The sequence below is a fragment of the Nicotiana tabacum genome, chromosome 8, assembly GCF_000715075.1.
Source record: "Nicotiana tabacum cultivar K326 chromosome 8, ASM71507v2, whole genome shotgun sequence".
In the NCBI taxonomy this organism is placed as follows: domain Eukaryota; kingdom Viridiplantae; phylum Streptophyta; class Magnoliopsida; order Solanales; family Solanaceae; genus Nicotiana; species Nicotiana tabacum.
In genome coordinates, this window is record NC_134087.1 from 197312452 (window position 1) to 197333230 (window position 20779).

A 20779-nucleotide genomic window follows, 5' to 3' on the forward strand; every position below is an offset into this window, starting at 1 on the left:
AAGGGGTTGCTTTTTACTCAGAGTTTAACATCGACGATGATGACACTTTGAGTGATTTCCTGAGGACTCCGGACGAATGCCGGGAATTTCTTGTAATCACAATGTTGGAGATGTACGTGAAGGTCGAAGACGTTCCAAAAAACGAGGTTGTGCATAGTAGAGATAACCCCCAGTCATCGGGTGGTTATTCTGGATCAGTTTTTGCCGGACATGTTCCGGATGAAAGATTTTTTCTTGATTTAAATTTATCACCGTCGGCGAATGAGCAGCGAGAAAATAATTTATACCCCGCTTTCCATAATTCACAAGAAGAGTGGTAAACTTCAATTTTCATTTGTGTTAATTATGTATATTTTTGGTGTACTGAATTAATTTTAATGCTCATTTATTTAATAGGGGATACCGGCCGGATATGAATTTTACAAGTGGTCCATCCGGTAGTCATCACCTAACTGAAAACATCCATCATGGAATGTCATCACATTACGACTTGTAAGTAAAATGATATAGCCATATATAAAGCATTTATTAATTTAGTAGCTTATATTTTTGTTGAAATGTGCAGTGAAAACGAGCAAGTTGAACTACCTGTGCTCACTCAATTGCCCGAAAACGACGTATTACATCAGGATCTGGCAGATGCACAGAGTGAGGAAGAGAACAGCGATTACAATAACAATGCCGATGAATCGGGAGACGAGACACCATTTGCTCGTGAGGATGGTGATAAAGAGGACGAGGAGGAAGGACCCGATTTGAAGAGAGCCCCCCATAGACGAAAAGTGTATGAGTCTGAAGTGCCGTTTCATTCAAGGAAGATTCCTTATATTGATAACTTGCCAGCCGTGCCGGATGTGGAAGCTCTCACAAGGGATTTTGATGAAATCTGGACAGCAATGTGGGATGAGTCTAGACCAACGGTGCTTGCAAAGGGGATGCTTTTTCCTGATAAAGCACGCGTAAGCAGGGCTTGTAAAATGCACAATGTTAAAGAGTGTCGTGAGATACAGGTATCAGAGTCAAGTCTGACGGTATACAAGGCTATTTGCCGCAGGTGGTTTTGGCCATTTAATTGGATGTTGCGTGCGTCGAAGAAGAAGACAGGTATGTGGTAAGTGGGTAAATACATTCCCACCCACACATGTGAAATGGACACTTTCAACGGGAATCACTTCAACTTGGATATTGACTTGATATCTCTTGTACTTATTCCGCATATCGAAGCGTCCATAAGGTATAAAATCAAAGAGTGCATTACAGCAGTCCACCAGGAATATGGCCACACAATTACTAAAAGAAAGGCATATCTTGGGCGCAAAAGAGCATTTGAAATAGTCTATGGTAACTGGGATAAGTCATTTGCGGATCTGCCTAGGTACATGGCTGCACTGCAACAGTTTAACCCCGGGATGGTTGTTGAATGGAAGCTTGAGCAGATTCCAGGTAAACCAGAATATACATTCAATTACATGTTCTGGGCGTTTAAACCAGCAATTGATGGTTTTTCGCATTGTCGGCCCGTAATATCCATAGACGGGACTCATGCCTATAGAAAGTACGATATCAAGCTGTTGATAGCCATGGTAGTAGATGCTAATGGACAAATATTTCCTCTAGCTTTTGCTATTTGTGCCAATGAAAGCCAAGAGACGTGGACGTTGTTTTTGAACCACTTGAAAGAGCACGTTGTCAAACAGCATTCCGGTATTTTTCTAATATCTGATCGGCACGATGGTATCTTAAGTTCTGTGGAGAACTTACCTGCATGGCAAGAACCTTATGCATACTATTGTTACTGTGTTAGGCACCTTAAAACTAATTTCCAGAAGGCACATCCCAACAAGGATCTACATGATTTGATGTGGATAGCAGCAACAGACCACCAACAGCATAAATTCCGGATGCACATGGAATATATCAAGCAAGAAGACGAGGCAGCCTATCGTTGGTTAATGTGACATGACCCTGAAAAGTGGACTTTGCATGCGGATGGTGGCAGACGATGGGGAACTCTGACTACAAATGTGTCAGAGTTTTTCAACGGGTTATTGAAATCGGCAAGAGGACTGTCTATCACAGCCATAGTGCGTATGTCATTCAAGCAGATGGCAGAGAGGTTTGTTGAAAGGTCTGCAGCTGCAATGTCATTGATGGAAAGGGGTGTTGAATTTATGCTAGTATCGATGCAGATATTTGAGAAATATAGATGGCGAGTGCATTGGCATTCATTTTTGCAGTATGATAACGAAAGAAATATTTTTGAAGTTCGCACCGCTATCCATCAAAATCGGGGTAATAATGTACATACTGTAAATGAATCTACAAGGTTATGCTCTTGTGGGAAATGGTATATCTACCACATGCCTTGCTCACATGCCATCAAGTGCTTTCAACAAGTTGGTTTAGGTGTAACCAACTATGTTGATCAACAATATAGTGTTGTGAAGTACCTAAACACATATAGTGGGCAGTTGCAGCCAGTGGGTGCTGAGCATTATTGGCCGCCTGAACCATTTAAAATGGTGTGTAACAAGTCCTATTTGCGTCGAATACAGGTGAAGAAGAGAACGCGTATACGGAACCAAATGGAGTTTAGTGATACCGTTTATGCGCACAGATGTGGTATATGCTCGCAAACAGGACACGACCAAATGTCCTTTGGGTGGCAACAGTAATCAAGCTCGGGGTGGGTGTTCTTCTATTGTGCCTAACTATTAATGAGTTTGTGTTGTAATATTTAGTTGTTTTGTTTATGTTGCAAGATTTATAAAATAAAATTATGTTTGTTAATTATGAGTTGAATTTCTCCATTTTAGTTTTTCAATGATAATAAAAAAAATTATATATTCGGAAGAACTGGAAACAACATTGAACTTTCATAAATATGATTAATTTATGACTGTGTGTTGTCTTGTCGATCTGAAAAAGCTGCCCAACTGACATAAAGTTATTTCGTACTCGTTAGAACATTTAACACGTAAAGCATAGCACGGGTAAATACTACGTTATGTCTATATATAGCGCGGTTAAATACTATGTTATGTGTGTGTGTGTTGTCTTGTCGATCTGACATAAAGCTGTTTCGTACCCGTCAGAACATTTAACACGCAAGGCATAACGTGGTTAAATATTACGTTATGTCTATATATAGCGCGGTTAAATACTACGTTATGTGTGTTGTCTTGCCTATAAATGACGAGCTCATTCTACATATTTTCTTCGCTCAAAAATAACTAATAGCAAATCTTCCTTGAAAAGCAAGTTTTTTTAACAGAAAAATGTCTCAGCCTATTTATGTCCCAAAGTGCAAGTGCGAAAAAAAATGGCAGATGCAAAGTTGTTGGGATAATGGTGCAGTTGGACGCCGCTTCTGGGAATGTTTGAACAAGTTTTATAAGGTTCCCGGCGAACCTATTTGCGATTTTGAGGTATGGATTGATGAACCTTGTCATTAGGAATACTACAAAGGATTGTTAAACAATCTTAATGATTTGTGTTTAAAATAGTGGGAACGTGAAAAACAACTTAAAAAAGAGGTTGTGGAGTTGAAAGCGAAACTTAAAGAGGTAGAAGAAGAAAAAAATAAGCTGTTAGAAAAATTTAAGTGGTTGGAGCAGAGAATAATGGGCGGCAGTGACTAAATGTATGTGTTTAGTGTATCAATTTATCTTTATATGTTTGTGTTCATGTGGTAGTATTAAGCTAAAGTAGTTGTAATGAACTTTATTTTCAGTCATTGTAATGGAATTTTACTTCTTTACGACTTGTGTTTGTGTTGTAGTACGAAACTAGCTAATTAACAGATAAATAAAAAAATAATGCACATATTATATAAAAGTTGTTGTTAATGTATATACAAAAATATTATTTACATATAATACAAAAAAAAAGAATAAAATCAATGTGTCCCGCATCCAGTGTGCTTCAATGCAGGCACTGGCCTGAGGCGCATCGCATCCCGCCTGGGTATGCTATCGGGATCGTCATTATCAAGTCGCCTCCTTATAGCCGGATACGCCGCTGCATGATCATCAGTGGTGCTGACAGGATCAGAAGAAGGGTCCGTCAGTCCAGTAGAAATCTACATAAGAATAAAAAGCTCAGAATAACAAAGTATATAATAAGTCACAACAATTTGAATTGTCGTACCACTATCTCGTCGGGCTCCTGAATGTAATCATCTGTCGCAGCCATGTCAATAACGTGTTCAGCCTTAAAAGGGAAATTTAAAAAGTTATGGAAAATAAAGACAAATTCTAATTCAATACTATGAAAACCATACCTGTGAATGTGATGATGAGCCATAACTTAGCCGACGCCCACTATGTAAATATCGGGTCGGCCACTCCTCAGCAACAGTAGACGGGCCTGGAAAGTATGTATCCCAATCCACTCCAGAAATGTGCGTGCCCGTGATCAATAATTGACCCTACGGGGTCACCTGCGAAGTCCCTAGAGTGAGATCCATCCCAAGGCTGTATAACGGCATGTCCGTCTCATGTAGGCCACCTGGCAGATCGGCAGCAGCATAATCAGCAGGGGCCTCAACGCCCCCTTGCTGGGGACTACCTCCTCTCCGCTCACCGCCACGTCATCCGGCACCCCCGCCTCGTCGGGCACCACCACCTCGTCGGGTACCTCCACCTCGTCGGCCACCACCACCTCGTGCCACACTAGGGCCTCACTCATACTGCTATGGCTCCATATAATCAGGCATGTGTGCCAAACGCTGATCCTCCCGGGCTTGCTGTAGTGTTCGGGAAGCCAACTCTACAAATCGACGGTTATAATCATGCAAGGCGGCCGCAGGATCACCGACATAATCCTGCATCTGTAGTCCCATCTGATAGACTATGTGTAGTCTAATAGCTTGCACAACATATAAAATATAAACTACGTATATTTCACTAAAATACAGTTATATAATGAATAATAATAGAAAACATACCAGGGCCTCGTGTCGCCCGGCGAATGGAATGTACCGACCGCTAGCATGATGAATATGGTTCCCGATAAAAATTCGGGTGATGTGCCGGTACCAGGACATATACCTCTGAAGATCAACCTCCTGGATATGTGTAGGTAGGGGCAGAATCATCTGATCTCAATGGTCCCAAATATGGATCTGGGCCGCTAACCATGCCATAAATGCGCCGTCCGCCCTACAACGATCACCCCTCTGATAATGTGTAGGCTCCCATATAGGCCCCCTCGGTATATACTGCAGGCGGCCAAACTGCCGAAGTACCCGCTCCGAGGCATGATGCTCCACAATATCGAGGCATATGAGTGGGGCAAAAGTGCTCCAAATCAATCGGTCGGCCGAGCAATAAGGTGGCAGGGAAGCTATCAAATCGTCGTTGTATGGCATCCAGATGAACTATCAAATAAGAACATGAAACATGAGTATGCGCAACACTAAGTTAATCTACACCAGGTAAGTTTAGGTACATATTTACCCATGCGCCCTCCAGCAGATCCAACACATCCCTGTAGAGTGGGAGATTATGATGAGCATCATACTCTCGTGAAAGTGTACGGCGGAGAACCCACCTCCTGGCTAGAGGGAGAAACGGAGGTGCTACAATAGAAAGTAATTGTGGTCGCGGTGGCTGAAACTGCAAGAACCGCTCCCAGGCCCAAACCTAACATACAAAGTTGACGTAATGTTTAAGATAAAGTCTAACTAGGTAGAGTTGGAACTGATGAACACTTTATTTGAATATGTTGTCACATGTAGAAACGGCATAAAACCACAAACATCTCTCTAAGTGCCCATGCTCGCCCGGCACATCTGCCTATACATGTAGCCGAGAACAGCAGCACCCTAGCTGTAATAGGGTAACTCATCTAGCAACTAAAGATGATGCAAAAATCTCAGGCTGACTAGGTTCCCCGAAGTATTCGGGAACAAGGCCCCTCCAAATAGAAGAAGCAACAACAACCTCGTATACTGGGTGATGTGTACCTCCTCTGTATCATCGGTGATATCGGGGTGGAGTAGCTCCAGGTGTTGTCTAATAGGGGTCAAAGTCAATCGACTAGCACCCAGCGATGCAGTCTCGTCCTGTGGCCTGAAACCCGTGAGTTGCTGCAGCATGTCCAAATAAGCATCACGCGACATAGATCTCATAGCAATAGGCAGTGAAACGGGCATGCCATCAACGGGCAGGCCACATAAAACCTCAACGTCCTGTAGCGTGATGGTAGCCTCACCAATGGGTAGGTGAAAAGTGTGCATCTCCGGTCGCCACCGCTCAATCAACGCCGTGATCAAAGCCCAGTCAACCTGTATCCGCCCGATCTCAATAATCCTATAGAATCCGGTGTCCTGGAGGCGATGGACTACATGCTCGTGGAGAACTCTGTGCCTCAGAAAATCCCACAGGTCGTCCACTCTCCTAGCGCGGAGAGTCTGGGAAAGTAACTATCCCTCCCATATATGGGCGGACCTATGCTCGCCCTGAAGCACTAATAGCTCACGAGAGTAAGGTCCGGGATGTATAGGCGACTCCATGTTGTCAACTGTAAATTAAACAATATTAATTGTACGTTTATTATTTAATTGTACAAAGTATATATAACAATTGGGTTCCAGGCTCGATTTTGAGGCCCACTAGCACCAACTTATCATGATTATTTATGTGTGTCAAATTCAATTTTTTGATAATTTTATGTGTGTTTGTTTTATAATTTTGAGTATTTAATTATACAAATTATATATAACAATGGGTTCCAGGCTCGATATTTGAGGCCCAATAGCAGCAACTTATCATGATTATTTATGTGTGTCAAATTCAATTTTTTTGATAATTTTGTGTATGTTTGTTTTATAATTTTGAGTATTTTATTATGCAAAGTATATATAACAATTGGGTTCCAAGCTCAATATTTGAGACCCAGTAGTATCAAACTATCATGAATATTTATGTGTGTCAAATTTAATTTTTTTGATAATTTTGTGTGTGTTTGTTTTATAATTTTGAGTATTTAATTGTACAAATTATATATAACAATTGGGTTCCAGGCTCGATATTTGAGGCCCAGTACCACCAACTTATCATGATTATTTATGTGTGTCAAATTCAATTTTTTGATAATTTTGTGTGTGTTTGTTTTATAATTTTAAGTATTTAATTATGCAAAGTATATATAACCATTGGGTTCCAAGCTCGATATTTGAGACCTAGTAGCACCAACCTATCATGAATATTTATGTGTGTCAAATTCAATTTTTTGATAATTTTGTGTGTGTTTGTTTTATAATTTTGAGTATTTAATTGTACAAAGTATATATAACAATCTACCATTATAAGAAATACTTAAACTACAAGGATTCTACGCTAAAATACTATATAGTTTACTATGCTAACATACAAGTTTCGCAAATAAAACACAAAAAGACATGGAAACACTAATATCTAAATTTGGATATTAACATAAAAAAATGAATCTCAATTTTACATTTTTTTAAGAACAGTAATATCTAAATCTGGATAAATATTGTCACACCTCCTTTTTGCGCGCCCGCCCCGAAGGATAAATACGCGAGGGGAGTTTTTCCAATTTAAGTGACAATATTCGAAATGGGATTATTTATTTAATTCAGAGTCGCCACTTGGGAAAGGTTTGGCTTTTGGTGTCCCAAGTCACCGGTTTATCTTGAATCCCAAATCGAGGAAATTTTCGACTTTTCCAAATGAAGTCTGCGAACCAGAAATTCTAAGTAAGGAATTCTGTTGACCCGAGGGAAGGTGTTAGGCACCCTCGAATCCCGTGGTTTTAGCACGGTTGCTTAAATTGTTATAATGGCTAAATATCCGATTTAAATACATGTTGTGATTTACGTGCTTTTATTAAGTTTAAAACCACTTTTATTATTATCATTTATTTTTATAGAATTGCAACGTCGTGAAAATGCATCTCGAACCACGTCACAATCAATGCACCCGTGATCGTCAACACATTTTGATTCCGTTGAGATTTGGATTTGGGCCACATCAATGTGCACCCGAGTTTTAAGAATGTAATTTAATTAAGCCGTGCCTAAAGGGTCTAACGCGTTATTATTTTGTAGAAGGCCATGAAATTCACTAAACGGCCTATCCTGAATTCTAAATAATTATTATGGGTATTTATTGAGGGCCCCGCAATCTTGCATTTTTATTTGGCGAGGCTCATCTTTATTTTAGGAAGGATATCCTAAAGTGGCTACATTTCTAATGCATTTGTCTCTAAAAAGAAAGGATTACGTGCTAATTACATGCTTGACCAGCTTCGGATCCTTACTTGATTATCTGATTTTTATGAGGCGTGAATCGTTTAGTGCCTTATTTCATAGATGAGCATGTTGCTAAATTGTCAAGGGAAAATTAACATACAAGATTAATAAAACTGTTAAAAGCTTATGATAAATGTTCTTCAGATCTAAGTTTGAAACTTGCTTATTTAAACCAAATCAGTGGAACTAACTTATCAGAAACTACTACTAGATAGAGTTCGAATGGGATCCTGTGAACTATCTACAAAGATTCAATAAATCTAAGCATCAGATTTGGCAAGCTTAAAGCAATCTTTTCTATACACGCGGAATGTTAGTTTAAAATTACCTAATTATCTATGTGTTAAAGAACATTCATGCAGTCCTCATTAGACAACCCCTTAAACACATGAAATCACGATTTAGGACGAACTAAGCTACGGTTAAGTACAAGGCTATCTAACGTGTTTCTTTATTGAATTACAAACTAAACAAATTACACAGATCTTAATAACATTTGTAAAACTGTAACTGCAGCAAACGAATGATTAAACTCCTGCATATCTTTGATTTCATGCTTTCATTGTTACATCAGATGCGAAATCTTAGTATGTACCTGGATGTCGGATACAACAGCAGAAGCAAGGGGTCAGCAGGACAATAGAAGCAACACCAAACAACAGCCGTAACAGCAGGTACGAAATCCCAATGCAAGATGCAGTTATAGCCAATGGGAAAAGGTAACAAAATGAGAGCAACAAGCAGGGGAATGGGCTCAGAACTCAAATAGTCTAACTCCAAAAGAAAACAAACCAAATAGGAACCAAACAGCAGAAACCTGACTGATACTTGAGAGGAAATCAACACTTATTTGAAACAAGTCAAACAAACTGGGAATCGAACAATTAGTAGGAAGAAAAGACAGTTTATGCTTTCTGTATAGCCACCCTCTATCTCCTTTCTTTCTAAAATCCAAAATCAATGTTCAGTTTTGAACTTATGCTTGAATTATCAAAAGAAACCTTTTCCAGTTCCCTCTATCTCCTTTCCTAACATCAGGTGGTATTCTTTTCCTCTCCTCTTTGTATGTGTATCTCTCTGTGTGTGTGTTTCTGATGTCTCTCTGTGTATTCTCTCCTTTTGTGTTCCTCTCCCTATCTTTGTGTGTGTAATATCAGATGGATCCCCTTCCCCAATGTTTCTATCTCCCCTTTTATAAGTCCCTATCCTACTCTTTTTTAAACAGCCTGTTTTCAGAAATCCAGTACCCTTCCCATGTGCCTTCTATTTTCAATTCCAAACTTTAGCTAATTAAATATTAAACCCCATCAACATTCCCTGGCAGATTCCACTTTTAAAAGGTTTAAACACTTCTTTAAACTAAAGCCAAGTATGGGCAGTAGGATATGTTGACAGCATATGCTGTCAAAACATTTTAAAATCAAACAAGGACCTTTATGCAGGCCACAGGTTGTGCACAAAGCACATGAGGAGCACCAATGCACATGAGGTGCACCAATGCAAATGTTGTGCAAGAGTGCACGTGCCCTCCAATTCAGCATTTTAACCAAACATCCCTTTTACATTACTGATCTAAATCAACAGCTATAAGTAAACAAAATTGTTTCTCAATTGATTCAAAAAAAAAAAAAATGTTCGACAGGAACAAATCGCTTTGCTATGCTCAGATAGTTGAAACTAATTGACGACTCATGTCGACTCGACTATATTAGTATTAAAGTACACAATCGTAGCCGAAAATCAAACATTCAGAAGTATGGGACACATGACTCGACTTATACTGATTAAAATGGAATGGTGCATTCGAGGAATCAGTTAGTTAGTACAAATTGGAATACAACCAATACGCATGCCGTATCAGAATAGGAGGAGAAGGATTCAGACAAACACAGATGTTCAAACAGAGTGGACGAACAAAAGTTGATAAAAAAAATTCAAAACGCAAATTGACACAAAACATGAACAGACATCTAATCCCTCACATGGACCAAACAAATAAGGGAAGAAGGCAGACTCACCTCAAATCTTGAAAAATCGGAAACCTTGAACCGGACTTGGACAGACTTTCTTAAGGCTGAACGGACTTTAATCGAAGTGTTTCTCAGATGAGAAACACTTCGATTAAGGTCCCTTGGACCTTAATTTCTTTGGCTCGAACGGGTATGAACTAGTGACGAGGAACTACAAAGTTCCAAAACCCAGATCCGGGATTCATGTTTCCCTGGTTAGATTCGGACCAAACCAAGTATGGTTTGGTCACGAGGGGGGTCTGGGGAGTGTCTGGTGTGAAGCTGGGGTTGGTTGGTGTAAGCCGAGTTTTAACTCGAATCTTCAAATGAAGATTCGAGGACCTGGGGGATGATTCGAACTACATGGTTAGCAGATCCATGTTCAGGATGGCAAGGGGGTTCTAGGGTGTTAAGGGGAAGGTCACCGGCGTTCAGGCCGCCGGGTTTCTGGTGAAAGTGTGCAGGGGCGGCTAGGGTTTGAAGGGGATGGGTTTGGGTGAAGACGACGAAGCCGGGGTATTGGATAGGGGGGGTAGGGTAAGGATTTGGGCTTATATAGTTGGTGGGTGGGTCGACCTCAACCGTTAGATCAATCTGAATCTACGGTTTGGATCTGATGGTCTTAAGTGAAACGGTGTCGTTTCAAATGTTGAGGGTTTGGGTTTGGTCCGGGTGTAAACGGGTCGGGTTTGTTGATGGGTTATGGGAATTGATCTTGGCCGTCGATCACTCTGAGATCAACGGCCCAGATCAGGCACGACTCAAACGACGTCGTTTGGACGTCCTGGGCATCAGGTGACCTGGGCTGGGCAGGCCTGGGTCTTGGGCTGTTTGTTTGGGCCAATTTTGTTAAAATTGGCCCAAGTCCGGAAGGGGTCTTTTCTTTATATTTTTTTTTATTATTATTTTTTTCTTCTTTTCTTATTTATTTTAAAACAAAGCTAAGCCAAAAAATCAAATTAAAATTAAATACACACTCAAATACAATTATTTGCACACATACTAAAATATTTCAAAACCGGTAAAGTCAAACCAAATAAAATCACGGACGAAAATGCCTATTCACGATTTTCTATTTAACGACCGAATCGTGGTTTGAATTACGCAGGACACATATATTTTTTGAATTTTATTTTAATAAAGTAAATAAACAAGAATGGGCCAAAATCACAAATAAATCCACAAGGTGCCGCACAGAAATCCGAAATTGTACAGCGGGGCCAATTATATATTTTTTTTATTTCTTTTTGGAGCGATTGTCGTGTGAAGCAAAAATCACGTGCTCACAGCTGCCCCTCTTTGTTCGGAAACACGAAGGGTTTTCGTGCAAAGATCAAGTGAGCGTGTATGAGCGATTTTGCCTATAGACCACTCCGTATGAAGCATTTTTGAAAGATCTGACCGAATCTTGCTTCAAAGATTTCCTACATATCCTGGGCTAAACAGGAATCAGGTCAATGTAGTTCGAGAAGTTTTGGTAGCTGGGGCTACCATGGGACTGCAATGCTTGCCGCTACTGCTGCTGCTGTTGTCACTGCTACGTCACTGGCTGCCTTATTACAACCAAGCGAAAATTGGAAACTGAACTAACTACTTTTATGTATGTCAACTGCTAGTTACAAGATTCCTATCTATGATTTTTTTACGACTTGATCTTGGGTCTTAGCTGATTCTGCTTGTAGACTCTGATCTGAATCTTGATGCTTGCGAGTTGCGGCGACTTGTTTTTTTAATCTCCGGGATACCGAATAAAATGTGACCGGCAGAGGTCAGGACCTTAGTCAAATGTTGGAGTCGATTTGCTTTCCCTTTACTCTGATATCTCGGGATATCTCTTTTTTTTTTTTGTCTTTTCCTTCTTTGATTCCGAACTGGGATTTATCTCGTGGGTCATTTCGATCCATGTGGCTCGAGGTCAGACCTGCGGGAGAAAAGGAACAAACAAACAAAATTTTCTGCCCCAGTCTCACTAGGAAAATTTCGTTACTTATTCACCAGGAAGTTCATAAAATTGATGAAAGAGGATATGCGTGCTCAGTTCAGGGTTGGAGCCCTAATATCGACTAGCTGGGGAAAGGTTCAGTGTAGGGTTTAAAACCCTTACGCCAAACAAAGGAAGAATTCAGTTTAGGGTTTAAAACCCTAATGCTGCCTAAAAGGAAAATTCAGTTTAGGGTTTAAAACCCTAATGCTGATTGCATGAAAAAGCTCAGTTTAGAGTTTAAAACTCTAATGCTGGCTGAAAGGAAAAGTTCAGTTTAGGGTTTAAAACCCTAATGCTGATTGCATGAAAAAGCTCAGTTTAGAGTTTAAAACTCTAATGCTGGCTGAAAGGAAAAAGTTCAGTTTAGGGTTTAAAACCCTGATGCTGATTGCATGGAAAAGCTCAGTTTAGAGTTTAAAACTCTAATGCTGGCTGAAAGGAAAAAGTTCAGTTTAGGGTTTAAAACCCTAATGCTGACTAAAGGAAAATTCAGTTTAGGGTTTAAAACCCTAATGCTGATTGCATGGAAAAAACTCAGTTTAGAGTTTAAAACTCTAATGCTGGCTGAAAGGAAAATTCAGTTTAGGGTTTAAAACCCTAATGCTGATTGCATGGAAAAACTCAGTTTAAAGTTTAAAACTTTAATGCTGGCTGAAAGGAAAAAGTTCAGTTTAGGGTTTAAAACCCTAATGCTGATTGCATGGAAAAGCTCAGTTTAGAGTTTAAAACTCTAATGCTGGCTGAAAGGAAAAAGTTCAGTTTAGGGTTTAAAACCCTAATGCTGACTAAAGGAAAATTCAGTTTAGGGTTTAAAACCCTAATGCTGATTGGCTAGAAAAGCTCAGTTTAGAGTTTAGAACTCTAATGCTGGCTGAAAGGAAAAAGTTCAGTTTAGGGTTTAAAACCCTAATGCTGACTAAAGGAAAATTCAGTTTAGGGTTTAAAACCCTAATGCTGATTGGCTGGGGATAAAGCTCGAGAATACTACACGATCTATTTTTGAGTTTTCTTGTTTTAGATAAAAGGGAGTTTCGTGGAAGCTTACCTTTCGAGTGAATTCCTCATTGCCAAAGTATTTCTTGTACCTGTGTACCTTCTTCTTTGGGCGACACCTGCTTCTTGCACGGTTGTCTTGGATTATACCTGTTTCAACTTTTCAGACAAAGAACAATTGTTAGTTCGGAAATGACGGTCGGTTCGGTGACCTTGATCGTTCCCAATTGCTTTGTTGTATCTCTATTTCTGTCGCGAAGTCGCGCCATTGATTTGATTCGAATGGCGAAACCTTTTAGACCGCTCAGGCTTGTATTTCCAGATTCTGTGATGATTTGCCTCGTAAGGCTCTTCCCTTTTTTTTGTGTCCCGTTTTGCTTGGAGGTCCTCGACGGGGATTTTATTGGAGGTATTTTGTGGGTATTTGCACAAAAGGGAAGCTTTGTGGAGAATATTTACAAAGTGGATTCTTTGTGGGGAATTTTGTACAATGGGCATGCTGGGGATTTTTTCAAAGTGGGATTTCTAGGATTTGTTGGGGTAAGCTTGTTGGGGATGTCTACAAAGGACCCGCTGGGATGTGTTGGGGTAAGCTTGTTGGGGTAAGCTTGTTGTGGGAGATTGTACAAGACTCTGTTGGGATTTGTACAGGGGAGACTCTGTGGGGATTTGTCCGAAGGTGGACTTGCTGGGGAAGATTTCAAGATTTCTCTCTTTTCCTTTTCTCCGGAACACCATCAAACGTCATGATTCATCATGCTTGGGTAATCATATCAACGAGATGAGGTGCTTTCCTTCATGAGACGGGGTTCCGTGTAAACAAACCATGCCACCTACCCTTTCCGGTGTGTCCTGAACTCGGGGTTAAAATGCGAAAGGGATTCGAAAAGAAACAAAGCAGGGGAAAACAAATCAGAAAAGAAATACCCTTTTCGGGGAGAGAAAGACTTATCTGAGGAAGATAATGCTGGCTTTAAATGACATGACATGCCTTTTGGACTGGACGTCTGACCTTCCATGAACTTGCGTTTTCCTAGACCAGAAAAGATCTGTGGTTCCAAAACTGGTGGAACTTTGCCGAGACCTTCTTGGGGTGGCGTCATTCCTTTTCGGCCAACAGCGCCCTTTGCGGGTTTTCGCTGGCTGACCTCTCTCATTTCTCTTCCTGTCGTCGCTTGATAGCACTCTTTGCGAGTTTTTACTAAACAAGCTCTCTCATTTTGGTTTCTCTTCTCCCGTCGCCTCGTGGTGCCCGAAGGTTTTCACCGCCGAGACTCTCTCATTTTATTTCTCTCAACTCAGGGTGTGCTGGTTTCCTTTTGTGATGCTTATTGGTTTCCCACCATCTTTGGTAATTGATTTGAAGGCTTGTACCTGGTGAAGAGAGGTAGCTGATACTAAACTTCTCAAGTGTCTGACATGCCCCGGTTTTCCATTTCAGGGTGAATGGGATTTTGTTGTTGGTGTGACTGAACCTCAGGGAGAGGCTGCCTACGTATCCTTTCGGAATCAAGTCAAACGTAGTTCAGGCCTCAATCAATTTTTTTTTTTTTTTTTTTTTTTTAACGGCTCAAAAGGTGGTAGCGAGAATTGGGTAGTGTTTGGGGAGTAGTGGGGAATAAACACCTTCGCCCTTTTCAACGTGTCAGGACCACTTGGAGTGTGATCTAGACGTAGTACCTCTTGACTGCATCTGCATTCACCGCTGTGTCAGGGTCATTTCCTTCGATATCACCTAAATACAATGCTCCTCTTGGCAATATTTTCCTTACGATGTATGGGCCTTTCCAATTTGGGGCAAACTTTCCTTTTGCTTCTTCATGATGCGGCAGAATACGCCTCAGTACCAATTGTCCTACTTCGAAATTCCGAGGTCGGACTTTCTTGTTGTAAGCACGGGCCATCCTTCGTTGGTATAACTGTCCGTGACAAACTGCAGCCATCCGCTTTTCATCAATCAACGTCAATTGCTCCAGTCGAGTCTTAACCCACTCGCTGTCCTCGATTTCTGCTTCGACAATGATTCGAAGTGAAGGAATCTCTACCTCTGCCGGTATTACGGCCTCGGTTCCATAAACCAAAAGATAAGGAGTCGCTCCCACCGATGTGCGCACCGTAGTGCGATACCCCAATAACGCAAAAGGTAACTGCTCATGCCACTGTCGGGAACTTTGTATTGTTTTCCTCAAAATCTTCTTGATGTTTTTATTTGCAGCTTCTACAGCACCATTGGCTTTTGGCCGATAAGGAGTGGAATTCCTGTGTGTTATCTTGAATTGCTCGCACACGTCTCCCATCAAGTGACTGTTCAAGTTTGCTGCATTATCTGTAATGATAGTTGCAGGAATACCGAAGCGACAGATAAGATTTGAGTGTACAAAATCCACTACAGCTTTCTTGGTGACCGACTTGAGAGTGACAGCCTCTACCCACTTTGTGAAGTAATCGATGGCAACCAGTATAAACCTGTGTCCATTCGAAGCCTTTGGTTCAATTGGTCCAATGACGTCCATGCCCCAAGCGACAAATGGCCAAGGTGCGGACATGGGATGCAGTTCCGTGGGAGGTGCATGAATCAAATTACCGTGCACCTGACACTGATGACACTTCCGGACAAAGCTAAAGCAATCCTTTTCCATGGTCATCCAGTAATAACCTGCTCTAAGGATCTTCTTTGCTAAGACATACCCGTTCATGTGAGGTCCACACACACCTGCGTGTACTTCGTGCATGATCTTTCTCGCTTCCTCGATGTCGACACATCTTAAGAGATTGAGGTCCGGAGTCCTCTTATATAACAATTCACTGCTCAAAAAGAAACCACTTGCATGTCGCCTAATGGTCCTCTTTTGATCTCTAGTTGCATGCTCGGGGTATTCTTGTGTCTTCAAGAATCTCTTGATGTCATGGTACCAAGGCTGCGTATTTGATCCCGCCTCGATTACACTGCAGTAACCGTGTCTTTCCTTGATTTGGATTTCCAAAGGATCGACGTGGGCGTCGCCCGGGTAGGGTAGCATAGAAGCCAGAGTAGCAAGTGCATCTGCCAGTTCATTGTGACACCTCGGAATATACCTGAATTCTATTGAGTTAAAGCGCTTGCTGAGGTCCTTCCACATGTTGTCGGTATGGGATAAGTTTGACATCCCGAGTTTCCCATTCGCCTTGAACTTGCCGGATGATCAGGTCAGAATCTCCCATAATCAATAAGTCTTTGACATCCTGATCGATTGCCATATGTATGCCCATAATGCAGGCTTCATATTCAGCTGTATTATTTGTGCAGAAGAAACGAAGTTTAGCTGTGGCGGGATAATGCTGACCGGCAGGTGAGATCAAAATTGCCCCAATCCCTATACCCTTGGCATTCACGGCTCCGTCAAAGAACATCTTCCAAACATGAGCTTCCCCTGAGATCACTTCTACGGTGTTTACCTCTTCGTCTGGAAAGTAGGTATCCAATGGCTGGTATTCCTCATCGACCGGGTTTTCGGCCAAATGATCTGCTAACGCCTGGGCTTTCATTGCCGTGCGAGTGATATAAACTATGTCGAATTCCGTAAGCAAGATTTGCCATTTAGCCAGTCTCCCAGTAGGCATTGGTTTCTGAAATATATATTTCAAAGGATCCAACCTGCTTATGAGGAATGTAGTGTGGGCTTGGAGATAATGCCTCAGCTTTTGAGCAACCCACGTGAGAGCGCAGCATGTCTTCTCCAACAGAGTGTATTTGGCCTCGTAGCTGGTGAATTTCTTGCTCAGGTAGTAGATCGCCTGTTCCCTTTTCCCGGTCACATCGTGTTGCCCCAGGACGCAGCCAAAGGAGTTCTCCAAGACTGTCAGATACAAGAAAAGTGGCCTCCCTGGTTCGGGAGGGACCAAGACTGGGGGATTCGAAAGGTACTCTTTGACTTTATCAAAGGCTTCTTGACACTCCGTTGTCCACTTAATCGCCGCATCTTTTCTTAACAACTTGAATATGGGCTCACACGTGCTTGTCAGCTGGGCAATAAACCGACTGATGTAATTCAGCCTGCCCAAAAGACTCATCACGTCTTTCTTCGTTCTTGGGGGGGTAGATCTCTGATAGATTTTATCTTAGTCGGATCTAGCTCGATACCTCTCCTGCTTACGATGAAACCCAAAAGTTTACCCGACGGAACTCCGAAAGCGCATTTGGCTGGATTTAGCTTCAAGTCATACTTCCTTAGCCTCTCGAAGAATTTCCTCAAGTCTTGGATGTGATTATCCTGTGTCCTGGACTTGACTATTACATCGTCCACATACACCTCTATTTCCTGATGCATCATGTCATGGAAAATGGCGGTCATGGCCCTCATATAAGTAGCCCCAGCATTCTTTAAACCAAACGGCATGACCCGATAACAGTAGGTGCCCCAAGGCGTGGTGAAGGCAGTTTTCTCGGCATCCTCTTCATCCATCAATACCTGATGATACCCAGCGTAACAATCTACGAAAGACTGTATCTCGTGCTTGGCGCAATTGTCAACGAGGATGTGGATGTTGGGCAGCGGGAAATTATCTTTAGGACTTGCTCTGTTCAGATCTCGGTAATCTACACATACTCGAGTTTTCCCGTCCTTTTTCGGTACTGGAACCACATTCGCCAACCATGTTGTATATTGGACTACCCGGATCACTCCTGTTTTCAGTTGCTTGGTGATCTCCTCTTTAATTTTGTCACTGACCTCGGTTTTGAACTTTCGTTGCTTTTGTTGAACCGGAGGACAATCAGGATGAATCGGCAATTTGTGAACCACTAGATCGACACCTAGTCCCGGCATGTCATCATATGACCAAGCAAACACGTCTTTAAATTCAAGAAGAAGTTGAATTATCGCCTCTCGCGTTTTCTTGTCCGTGTGAATGCTTATCTTGGTCTCCCGGATTTCTTCCGGGGTTCCTAAATTTACCGGTTCAGTGTCATTCAGATTCGGCTTAGGTTTATTCTCGAAATATTCCAACTCTCGGTTTATCTCCCTAAAAGCCTCTTCCGCATCATATTCTGGTTCTGGATTCATTAATTCGCAGTTAAATAGCTCATTTTGATCCGGGCGTGAAGTCCGCAAGCATGTCATATTTAAAGCCGCATTATTAGGACTGAAAAGGAAGATAAGAGGAAAAGTAATAAAATCAGAACGAAAGAAAGAAAGGAAAGCAATGAAGATTTTTTTTTCATTTTCTTTGGAAAATTGGAAGACAACAACGTTTACAACTAGGAATTCAGAACAAAAAATGAAAAGAAGAAAACGTTCAAGTTATGTCCCGGAGATAACTTGTGATACAAGAAAGGTGGCAGGACAGGTCTACCCGGACTTCCGTCTAGTTGGGAATGGCGTGATCTCCCAGTTTTGGAGCTTGGCGTTTGGCCCCATGTATATCATCTCAGCAGTGCTCGTACCTTCGCCTGGTTGAACCATATGGACCTCGTAGAGCATTTCCCTCATTGCCCCACATATTTCCTCGATTTCCTCAACTGTGAAGACCTCATCTTCTTCTTCTTCAGTGTACCCTGGCCTGACAAAAGTCGCATGTAAATCCGGCAGTGGTTGAGGCAACTTCCAGCCCTCATTTCTCCTTTTCTTTGCCCATTTTTCGTCTGCTGGAGTAGGTTTGAAACCTAGTCCAAAAGGTTTCTTGATGACTGGTAAAGTAATGGGTTCCGTCATTCCCTGAAGGGTTCGTCCAAGCCCCTTCCCTGGCCTAAATCCGTGTCGGATCATCTCTTTGGCCACCATAACCGAAGCGTTAGACAAGAAAGGCTGGGGGCAAGGTACTCCCTCTTCGTGCTGCTCTGCCAATACCACCTCGAAAGCTTGATAGACCGTATGCTCACTCCCTTCTCTTGGTTCGAGATACGGGATAGATGGGTCCCGATAAATGGCATGTTCATCTTCTCCATGGACCACGATCTCTTGGTCTTCATACTCGAACTTCACCATCTGGTGAAGAGTAGAAGGCACGGCTCCTGCCGCATGGATCCAAGGCCTGCCAAGGAGGAAATTGTAAGATGTGTCCATGTCGATCACTTGGAAAGTGACTCGAGATTCGACTGGTCCTATGACCATCAACAGGTCTATTTCTCCCATGGTGTCTCTCTTGATACCATCGAAAGCTCTCACGCAGACGTTGTTGGGTCGAATTCTTCCGGTCTCAATTTCCATTCTTTGCAGCGTGGAGAGCGGGCAGATGTCAACACCTGATCCCCCATCCAGCATCACCCGCTTGACATAGTAGTCCTCACATTTGACTGTTAAATGCAATGCCTTGTTGTGTGCTGCTCCTTCCGGGGGTAGATCGTTCTTGCTGAAGGAGATTTGGTTGACGGCGAAGAATCTTTCTGTCATCCGCTCTAGTTGCTCCACCGAGGTTTCGACCGGTACGTATGCTTCATTCAGGGTTTTCAGCAGGATCTTTTGATGCTCAGTTGACTTCATTAATAGTGACAGCATGGACACTTGCTCAGGGTGCTTGCGCAGCTGGTCTATCACTTCATAATCCGGCATCTTCATCTGCTTGAAGAACACTTCCGCTTCTTCAACACTCACAGGCTCCTTTGGAGGGAAGCGCCTTTGTGTGGCGTTGTTCAGTTCTTGGGTATTTGAGTACCCTCCAACGAAAGTATTTTCTGGAAGTTCTTCCATGACCTCCTTACCTTTGTATGTTACCAAAGTCTTTTGATAATTCCACGGTACTGTGGACGGGTTGGTCATTGGCTTTTGTGGCACGCGTCCGATAACCACTGGCTCATTCAGCCGAGGTGGTTGAATCGTCCCCCAGACCACATAGGCCCCTTTCGGCACGTACATAGGTTTTGTCTTTTTGATCCCGAAGTTCTGCGTCTTCTTGGCTTGACCTCGCGGTATGTAAAGAACTCCACCCTTTGCCGGTACTACTTTCTTCTCCACCTTCTTTTCGGGCTTGCTTTCTGCAGCCTTGGCCTCCTCCCCCCTTTCTGATTTCTGGTCTGTTTCAGGCCTCCTCGCTGTGTCGACAATGGCAATTATGGCTTTCAAGGCAGGGTCGAACTCTTTGTCTTCACAAATCATGCCGATCAGCGGCCCATTATTGTGAGCGGGCAATGGATTGTTAGTTACATTTGGGATCTCTTCGTCCCTTAGCACTATCTTCCCCTGCTCTATCGAATTTTCGACCACTCTTTTCAATGACCAGCAGTCGTTTGTATCATGCCCCTCGGCCCCTGAATGATAGGCGCATCTGACTCCGGCTTTGTAAGAAGGAGATGTCGGGTTTTGCCTTGTTTGAGGGATGGGTTGTAGGAAACCCAACTGGACTAGTTTAGGGAACAATGTGGAGTATTGTTCACCGATGGGCGTAAAAGTCCGCCGTCGAGGCGGCTCTTGGGGGCGGTAGTTATTTTGCGGGGGTTGTGGGTTATAGTGGTTGCGGTAAGGAGGCTGATTTCTGGGAGGTGGAGCTGGGCCTCGGTTGGCTTGTTGTGGTGAATGGTTATAAGGTTGGGCATTCATG